Here is a 10242-nt window from a genome sequence, read left to right on the forward strand (position 1 = left end):
AGAAGACACACCACGGACAGACGAGGGCGGCTCATCACTCGTCCCAGGGCTAGAGTGATGAAAATGTATGGATATAATTTCAGTTAGTGACGTGAATATTGCTATTTACAAGCTTTTACATTTCTCCTAAAGCAACTGTTAGTCATCATCTGGATAGAGTAAGTTCACGTTAACCTCAACATAAACGTTAACGTTACAACCTATGGGCAACGTCTGTTTCAGATAGCTACCCCCAGCTATCATAGACTTTCTAGTGCAGACTGCCTGCCTGGGATGAAGTAATCCACAACTGTAAGACTGTCTGGCTAGCACCAAGGGGTTGCAGATCACACCTCGATGAAATAAGGACATTATTGGGATAAGACGGTCGACCAAAACAAGGTAGGATTGAAACGACCAAATCATCACTTAGCCAGTTCGCGTAGCTAGTTAGCATATATTGCTAACCTTCATCCTGTCGTTAGTTAGCGTTACCGTTAGCTAACGTTAAGTGGGTAACTTCATGTCAGCAACATTATCAAGTATTTGACAACGATCTCACATCAACAGCAGCATTCTGCGTTGAGACGAAGATCTGAATTTTGAAAGGTCATAGTGGTTGTCCTCTTTGTTATGGTCCTAGATAACTTACAATAGACATTGCGGGTCGTCCATCCGGCTGGTGATCTGAGTATTTTGGAAGGGACCATCAGTTTGTTATTGTTAGCGAGAATTCATATTAGCCCGTGTCATAGGCATTTAAACCACGGCCAGTCCCTTTTGGTGAAACAAAACTCATTCGTGATGGAGCTGATCATGTTTGAAGCACACATTTAGGTTCCAAATCATATTCCATTTTATACAGATAACATTATCTATTTGCTACCAAAGTTAGCTGCATTTCTCGACATAATGTGTTTAACGTGTCGATTTGGATAACATGACATCAAACTTACATTAACTTTGCTTTCAAAATTATGATGTACATGCTTTAATAGGTTATCAAATATTATGGTACAGTAAAAGGGGCTTATCTCTGGGATCGAACCAATGACATTTATTTCGATCCAACGTTTAAAAAGGTGTTTATAATGAATAGAATCTATAGATATGCAATGAATAGTAACCTAAGGCTTACAGGTTTAGCATTCAGCTCTTGGCTGGCTGTTACTGAAGTCTGTGATTGTGAATGTTAACAGCTTCCTCTTTTTTCATGTCATGCCATTTGACTATCTGTACACTTCTTACTCTATGGAAGGGATGGACTGAACAGGGCCTTAATTTAAATGAATATACAGGGATCCATTTGGCATATCATTATACATGGATGGACAGGGATCCATTTGGCATATCATCGTCCTCCGCTTTCTGTTTCAGATATCATGTTTCCACTTTCTCCCCGTGAACTTGGTAGTGTGCTCCGCAACTTGACTCCAACAAAACGCTACTTTCTATTCATCTCATCATACCCGTTTTTACTTTTTCCCACCCTCTTTTTTTCTGTACTAAGCCACAGAGCACATTAAGGATTAATCAGCAATCAATGATGATCACAAGTATAGCAATTGTGTTTTTAATCCTTGATTATCATCTTTATTATTACAGCTGAAATTCTATAGGCCTTAGCTGTTATAATTGCACTGAATTGGTGATCTCTTTTGACCGCCATTGCCCTAACCCGTACACAATGGGATGGGAACAGTGTGGTCCTAAATAATTCACACGTGGTCAGGCGCAGGACCGCGGTGTATTTGGATAGCACATTTCCATGTTTCCCTTCATTGTGCATATGCATCACAACAAAAGCTAGTGCCAGCCTCTTTAGACAGAGTAGGTCAAACTGTGGACCTCGGCCTCTGGAGTCCTGCGTTGGCATTTGCCTGTCAAATGAAGTTTCCATTGAGTCTTAAGCGGCACCTCGACTTGTTATCTGTTTGTGTTTCTGCCACGGTATGGCCTATCTATTGCACGATTTGCATACAAGAATGTCTTGTGCTGAGGGATGGGATTGACATTCATTGCAGGCGTATGGTCTTTGTGAACTCAGGCTCTCTGTACTCTCCTGCTCTCCCACCCCCATTTGATTTTCCACTGCTTTGTAATGGCATGGCATGCGTGTTATGAGATGGTTTGCCTTAGCGGTCATCGGACCAGTGGTTCCTGCTGTTTGCTGATTACCTTAATGTGTTTTTCTGTGACATCCTTGTCAAGGTGAACAGCATATTTCATTAGAGAGAGCTATTACTCACGCAATAGATACGGCAATGTTTAACCTAATGATGTTGTGGGCTTCAGCCTCATGTTTTAAAGGGGTCATGTGTAAGCAAGAGTGAAAGGACAAAGATATTTTAGGCTATAAGTATCCTACATTAGAAATGTTATAACATTGTGCTTGCTGTGTTCATTTGCTAGATGGACTTTACAAATAGCTTTTGATTGGTGGTTTCACAACGATTTGTAAGAATATTTTAGGGGTTGCCGTGTTTCAGTACCTTGCACCTAGATCCAAGCTATGTACTGCTAGGGTTTGACTTGTAAGTCAGTAATAACTAAACAAAGAGAGAGGCCAAAGAGCTACTGTAGGAGCCGGCCGGAACACAGTTCTTCATTCTATGCTTCTGTCAGTCTCTGGAATGTGGTTGCTGTGGGAGTCTGAGGCATCTGTCGACAAGAGGGTCAGCTGGGGTGGTTGGGTATCAAATGATGGCCTGCCTGACTGGAGGGGAAGGCACAAGGGCAGGTATTGGATGTAGTAGGTTGCTTTAGGGCAGCTTAAAGGAAGTTGAAACTTCCTAGAAGGTTTACCTAGACGAATCTGGGTATGTATGTCCACTTCATTAAGAATCTGCTCACTCAAGTGATCAGCAGTTAGTCTGTGAATGAGCCGTTAGCCCAACACAGTAGGAGGTAATGAGTCAGAGTCAGGGTTCTATAGGGGGACTATACAAAGCGTGGTGAGTGGACGCATGGTCATGAGTAGAGCCACTGGAAGGAACTAAGAAATCGTGTAGATTTGACCAAATATGGTCAATTGTGGGTAGTTTGCCTACTCTTGTTCCTTCTGGTTACAGTATTAAAGCCAAGAGAACAGAACGCTAAAAGGCCACACATAAGACACATGTGTCACTCTGTAGGGTCATCTGTGGGTTTCTTCACAGAACGTCAGCCAGTTTGGACTGAAGTCTATGAGGGACCAGTTAAGCGAGCGCATTATCGGCCCCTAGCTTTCCTCTTCCTGCTAACAGACAAACCGCACTGTGACAGAGGGTAATCAACCGAGGCTGTTTATAATGAACTAGCCTAGCGCCTTTGTATGAAAAAAAAAAAATGTGTAGCCTGATTGGGCTGGAGCTTCATATCAAGTGCAGATTTGCCCCAGCTTAACCAATTGGGGCTTTCTGAACATAACATGAAGGGTTTCTTGTTTTCCATCGAGCTAGGCTCACTTAGCATTCATTGTTCTGTTTTGCCTATGAAGCCATCTGATAGGTACAGTATGTTGTCATCGTCCTTCCCAAATAGTTACTTAATTTCAGTCCATTAACTCTGAAGATGAAGTTGGTGTTCAGGTTCTCATAAGCAGTCATGATTTGAAGCCTGCCCTCTGGTACCCTCTTGTTTAATTCTGCACTCTCCTGCCAAGCACCGTGTTAATTAACACCTGCCTCTCACCCAGATGCTACTGCAGAAGCTATTTTCAGGCGAAATCAACTCCACAGGTAGGCTGCAGAGTCAAGAGTCTCATCCCAAACTGTAGGGAAAAAGAGATGTTTTTTTCTCTCTCGGCCTGAGAGCTATCCAGTTATCTTTGCAACTTAAACCAGCTGTGTGTGTGTGTGTGTGTGTGTGTGTGTGTGTGTGTGTGTGTGTTTGACTCCGTTTGAAAGGAGCTCATTAGCTTAGAGCCCCATGTCAGGTCTCTCTTGAGTCCACTGTCGCAGATGGCTCTGCTAATTATTGCTGGACATGGTGCAGTGTCCCTTCATCATATTGGGTCTCTGGACGTTTGACTCTAGAAGAAGATATAGGTGAATTGGACACACGCTCTTGTGTCAAGAAGTTTGGCGGAACTTTCTAGGGCTGAACGATATATTGCATTTGCGATAATATCGCGATATGATGAAGTGCAATTTTCTAACCGCAAAGGCTGCGATTAGCCTACAGTACCCTCTGGTCACGTGACATGAGAGCATAAAGTAGCAAATATTTGAAACAGTCTATCAGAGAGTGAACTCGGCAAGCTGCTCGATAGAACCATTGAACCAACATTTTTAAGAGTGCGACTGAAACAAATTCTAGGTTGCACTAGTGCACCTGCGCTGCTCGGGTGAAAGCATGAATGTCTTTCGCAAGTTTTCATTGTAGACTATGCCTGCAAATTCACCAAACGGTATAGATTCAAACCCCTCTCCTTGGCCCGCTTTCTCTCCCTCTCCCTCCCTCCCTCTCTCTCTCTCTCTGGGTGCCTCTCATTATGCCTCCTCGATCCTCGATGCTCGATCCTCGAGGGGCGTTCCCACTGATCTATAACTAACACTGGATAGACTATCCCATTGTTTCCCCCCCGTCATTCTTTATGTAGATCAGTGAGGATCGAGGCATCGAGGAGCGAGGGAGGACGTATAAACGCTACATGAAACGCACCCTCTGTCGTGCGCGCTCAATGGACACCCGCGCCTCGACATGCACATTCAATCCAAATAAAACATTCACAATCGTGAAAGCAATGACGCATAGAAGACGATTAGCTAAATTATACATAAAATCCGGTTAGCATCATTATTAGCATGCTGCAGACATCTAAAACTAATTGCGTTCAAATTGACTGATCATCTCAATACAGATGTTTTCCAACTTCAAGACTCAAAAGGGCTTATCCCAAGGAGAAAAAAAAAAGTATTTATCTACCTTGAAACAGACGTGGGGAAACTGACCCGTCCAACCAGTAGACTATAAGATAGCCAACTATGCTACTTTGTTTACAATATGTTGAGGCTTCAACCAAACAGCTGAATTAAAGAGACGGAGTTGGAATAGTCAGTGCAGTGTGCTGTGCAGCCATGAATATCAGGAATTTCTGTATGCAGAACATATCAGGTTCATTATCAAGTGAATTATCTGAAAAACTGCGTAGTAAGATTTAGGCTATTAATATTTTCATATTTTTGCAATCTGCAAATCTGCAATCTGTGTGACTTGTTACTGACTTTCATTTTAATCTTTACATCAGGATTCCTTGTACTAGTACTTTATGTTCTGATATGTAGGCCTACAAGGTTGAAAGTTCAAAATATAGGCCTACTATTGTGATTGAAGTAGCTAGTTAAAAAAAAATGTCATCCATCAATTCATGCATCACCTGTCATCATAACAGAGGTATGACTTCCAGGAAGTAAGATTTTATTTTTAATCTAATATAGCCTATTGCCCATACTATATGATTTACTGCTTGTTTTTGTTGAAAAATTCGCAAGACAAACACCTTAAAAAATAATGGCATATCGCATCGCAATCGCAATATTGGCAAGAAAAATCGCAATTAGATTATTTTCCATAATCGTTCAGCCCTAGAACTTTCCCAGCTTGACCAGAAGTACTGGTAGTACCAGTAGTGCTGTAGTGTGCATTTGAAGTTCTGCAGTCTTGCCATAGTGGTAAGCTGTTAGATAGTTTGCTGCTCAGCATAGTTGAGAAATTGAAATTGAACCAGTGTCTGTACATAAAATAATAATGATAATGAAAAGATTATCACAGTGCACTGTCATGATGTTTATTTATTATCATTTTTATTTTTACCTCTGCTAGGTGAGGACGCCTGACTGTCGCGATTTGTGTCTTGAGTAGTTTTGGCTGTGCTCTACTTCTACTGAATTTGCAAATTTGCACATTCTTCACCTTCTAACCTACTGAGCCATGTGCCGTAGCCTAATGCTCCAAGCAAGATGCAGTCCTTAGCTCATTGCTCCCCAATGAAAAGTAGGATGGCCTTTGATCCCCCCCCCCATGTCTTGCCTTCTTAGAACTGGCGTAGAACAAATTCAATGAATCCCAGATTTTCAGCACTCCACTTCATAGCCTAAGTAACAAGAGAATCCTGTCAAGCACGACCAAATCTGTCCTTTATTTCGGATTAATCAGCGTTGGAACGGTTTCCGAGCGCAGTGACTTATCTCACCAACGGCTGTTTATTATGTAACAGTAGGCCGCGAGTTCCCGTACATGATGTATAATGTATTCAGACTTTAAAAAGATGGGATTTATTGTCTCTTGTAACAATAGGCCTATGTCTTTTTCCATCTGGATTTCACTCATAGATAGATTTGTGTGGCAGTGGTGGTGTCAGAGCATCTGGCGTGCGGATCTGTGAATGAGGAGGATGATGACGACGATGGCGATGATGATGAAGCTGGCCTAATTTAACAGGATTCGGCGACTCTGTGCAGCGACCGAGGCTGTGCAGCCGTGCTACGGCTACAGCTAATGCATTTTACATGTCTCTGCAATGAGCTGTTTTTTTTTTTTTGGTCACAAACGAAAGGGGGGAGGAGAAGAGATTAACCCCTACATCAGCTGTGGTAGTACATTCCGTGCGTTGCCAAGCCGGATAGAGGTGATTTATTGAGATATTCACACTTCTCTTGGCTGCTTAATAGTCCCTGGCCCTTGGCCCGTGGACGGCCTTCACATAGATACTCTACTGGGAGTGAATAGGATGGTGGACAGTAAATCCTACCTCCATTTCGAGGCTTGGCGTTTTATGGTCTCGGCAGGAAGATACTGGGGGTCGTTCTGAGAGGGAGCTGGCGAGCGTGCCTGACACCGTGGCCAGGCGGATAATGGGCCGGCCGTGTTGGAATCCTGCTCCCTCGTTTGGCCGGTCTGGCCCACGCCCAGGCGACAGAGGCCACGAACACACCCTCACCTCTCCTCTCCGGAGCACCTGTCTTTGTCCGTCTGTCTGTCTCTCCCTCCCTGCCTCTTTCTTTCTCTCCCATTCTCTTTTTCTCTTTTTTTTCTCTCCTTTCCAATCCCTGCTTTTGTTGTGTTTTTGTTGTGATGGACTCAAAAGGCTTGACTGGAATGCTAATATTGAGCTAAATTTAAACAAAGCCTGCTCATGGCACAAAAGGTGAGCCATGGGGAAACCCGACAGAGGGTGTGTGTGTGTGTGTGTGTGTGTGTGTGTGTGTGTGTGTGTGTGATGCTGACAGGGTTTACTCAGACACTGAAGGGAGGAGGTATGAATAAGAGGCTGCTATGACTACGATTGACTCATTGGAAGCTTTTAAAGCATCCCACAATATTTAGCATGGAGGATGTTTGTGTGTGAAGGGATGAGGGTGATGCCCGTATGGTTGAGTGACCTCTGCTGAGAGATAGATTGCCCCCCCCCCCCCCCCCCAACAAACAGCCTGTCTGTAGTTGTGAGTCAGATTCAGCTTTCAGAATGTTGTGTGCTGTGTGGAAATGGAATGTAGTATAAATTCTCTCTTCTCTTTCTTAGTGTTTTTTTTTTTTTTTTTTTGGTGTGCAACTGTAAGATTAGGAGGACATTAACTTGCCTTTGATGGATTTATAGGGACTTAATTGAAACATGTGGTCAAGGCCCATTTGGGTCGTGCTTGCAGAGCTATGTGTGAGGGCTGAGGTTCTCGCATACCAAGTGCTGGTGGTGAGCAGAAGGGAAAAGGCTTTCTTTTGTTTGTGTTGGGTCGATGTTGGGATGGGACATCCGTGAAACGGTTGCCTATGGCAGCAGATGCGAATCTCTAGGCCTTGGAGGCACGGCTGAGTATGAGACCGGTCGGCATTTTGTGCTCATGACCACGGTCACAAGTCTCGTAATTCAGTTGGTCTGCTCTTTCATTAAACGAGGGTGTCTTTTGTTTGGGATCTGTGGAACATGGAGAGCCAACGTTTATCAAATGTTCACGGATGATGTCAGGCAGGGATGCTTGATGTTGTGTTTGTGTGACACACTGCGTTGTTATATGCCTGTTGTATGTTGTATGTGGTTTGTTGCGTCTGTACCTTATGTTGTCTATATCTGTAGAAGATCTGCAGCAAAGCAAATTGCCCTTTGGGGACAGTAAAAGTGGAAAGTAAATGTAGCTGGCGGTTTTAGTCTTAGCAATCTGTTTGGATTCCTCAACGATTTTACATGTTTTGAAATATAATTGTTTTTTCATTGCTCCGTTTGTCACACTTAAAGGCTTATTATGAAAATGGCCGACCTGTGGCCTGAAGCTGGGCAGGTGTAAATGACGACAACAATCAGTGAAAGTGACACAATATTTAACATTATATTAACGAGGCTCAGGGTTGCGTCATGGAAACAAGTCAGGGAGGCTACGTCGAGGAGGGAGGGGAGGAGGAGGGGCGGGATGTAGCTGGGGCAGCTGGGGCAGCTCTCTGGATCTGAGTCAACTCTGCTAATCCGTCTAAGACTGACCGGGGGAAAGGAGAGAGGTAGAGAGATAGAGAGAGAGTGAGAGTGAGAGAAAGAGAAAGAGAGATAAGGAGTAAGCGTGCAAGAGAGGAAGAAAGAGAAAGTGACGTGACGTATGCCGCCGCCTCTTATGTCACCACCGGCCGTGTTTTATTCAGACGAGCAGATTGCAGGGCAGCCGCTCGCACGTTCTTGGTTACACCCTGTCGCCTGACGGCACAGCTTGACCCCCTCGGCCCCCACAGTCCTCGTCTCCCCTTCGGCTTTTCCCCCCAGCAGTAATGACTGTGACCGGGGCAGAGTCCCATGGACACAACCGCGCCGGTAAGACGCCAGGGGAGGACACGGTAGTGAGGTCCAGAGAACTGTGTCAGTCAATTACTTCTGTGTTGGTGAGTTGGTTCTACTTGAACCAATCAGTGGCTGGTAATTTGGCAGGTTTCCCACACAAACCCGTGAATGGATTGCAGGAAGTTCGCCTCATTCTAGTGTATCATGCCTTAGCCAAGGCAGAAGGGCACCCTGCAGAAGGTGCTTGTGGGGGTAAATCCTAAGCATAGGTTGTGCTTCCAAATACTATATATTTTGTAGTGATGCTTTCCCCGAAATGTTCAAATGATTTATTTAGCTCGTTGTGGCGCTTTTTCGATTAGAAGTCATTGTGGGCATGTCATGGTTTATGACATTGACAATCTAAAAGGAAATGACTTTCCAGACAGCTTCTCTAGTGAAATCTATTGGCTAATGTCTTATCTTTGAGCGATAAAGCTACTAAGCTGTCTTAGGTTCTGATGGTTGCCAAACAACAACAACAACAATGATGGACTATATTGATTTGCTTTTTTTGAAGATTCATTGCACCCTGAAGTGTCCCGTATCTGTTGACATCAACTCCGATTCATCCACCCCGCATGTCTTGACTTCCTCAGCTGCGAGCCTAACTGATAGCCGTGATCTGCTAACCACAGCCTGACAGGTCCTTAGGTAGTATAGTGAGGACTTTCCCCCAGACTGACTTAGAGGAAGAAACTCCCTTGCTCCAGGGCTTTTCTCCTGCGGCTGTGTGATGTGAGATGTGCTCTGCCGGAACAGAATGCCTGGTTCAGCTGAAGGGACTGGTGCTTTAGCGAAGACTATTTCCTGGAATAAATCTTTGGTGTCAGTCCACCTCTTTTTTTTGGAGTCGCGCCATAGAACGCAATCTAAATAAAGCTGCTTCGTGGCGCTGTCTCAGAGCAGACAGCAATTCACCAACACCGAAAAGTGACAGTATTAATTCCACTTCCTCCTTCTTTGTTTTGACACCAGCCACTTTGGACACCTATACTTAAAAAGCTGGGCGTGTAGTACACACAGTAGCTTGGCTTATGCGGAGGTATTTTTCACCTTCCGGAAGCGCTAACTGTGATCGAAATCTGGCGGCCGACTCACCTAGCGCAGGAATGTATTTAATAATGCAATTATGGCGCGCGTGTGTGAGGAGGTGTGTGAGGAGGTGTGTGAGGAGGTGTGTGAGGAGATGCGCTTCAGCTGCAGCGGTGCTGGCAGAGCTATATCTGCCTCCGCCACCTGGCTCACGGCGAGCCCTCACCGTCCCTCGGCCCAGAGGAAACGGCCGTGATACAATTAGGACAGTCAGCGGAGGACGGTGGAGCGGAGAGAGGCAGAAGGAAACGGGCCTGGAGGAGGGCCAAGAGGTGTATTAGCCCGGGGCGCTGGAGGATTGGGTTTGTGTATGAATGCATTGGCTTGCCCATCATGCTCTCAAAGAGCTGGGGGTGAGGTGGGTGCTGGTAGACCCCACCAGATTATAT

At 44.7% G+C, this 10242-nt stretch overlaps 1 protein-coding gene across 7 annotated transcripts in view; it reads left to right on the forward strand.

Annotated features, from left to right (window-relative positions):
* The window catches only part of osbpl8 (oxysterol binding protein-like 8), a 99400-nt gene continuing 89158 nt past the window's right edge, over nucleotides 1–10242 (forward strand). For 5 of the 7 annotated variants that reach the window (XM_062517676.1, XM_062517677.1, XM_062517678.1 and 2 more), the window contains exon 1: nucleotides 7–381. The gene's annotated coding sequence lies outside the window, so the exon portion shown is untranslated. Of the gene's footprint in view, nucleotides 382–10242 lie in introns of all 7 variants that reach the window. The other 2 variants (XM_062517672.1, XM_062517675.1) reach the window with 2 other exon arrangements.

The sequence above is a fragment of the Sardina pilchardus genome, chromosome 17, assembly GCF_963854185.1.
Source record: "Sardina pilchardus chromosome 17, fSarPil1.1, whole genome shotgun sequence".
Taxonomy (NCBI): Eukaryota; Metazoa; Chordata; class Actinopteri; order Clupeiformes; family Clupeidae; genus Sardina; species Sardina pilchardus.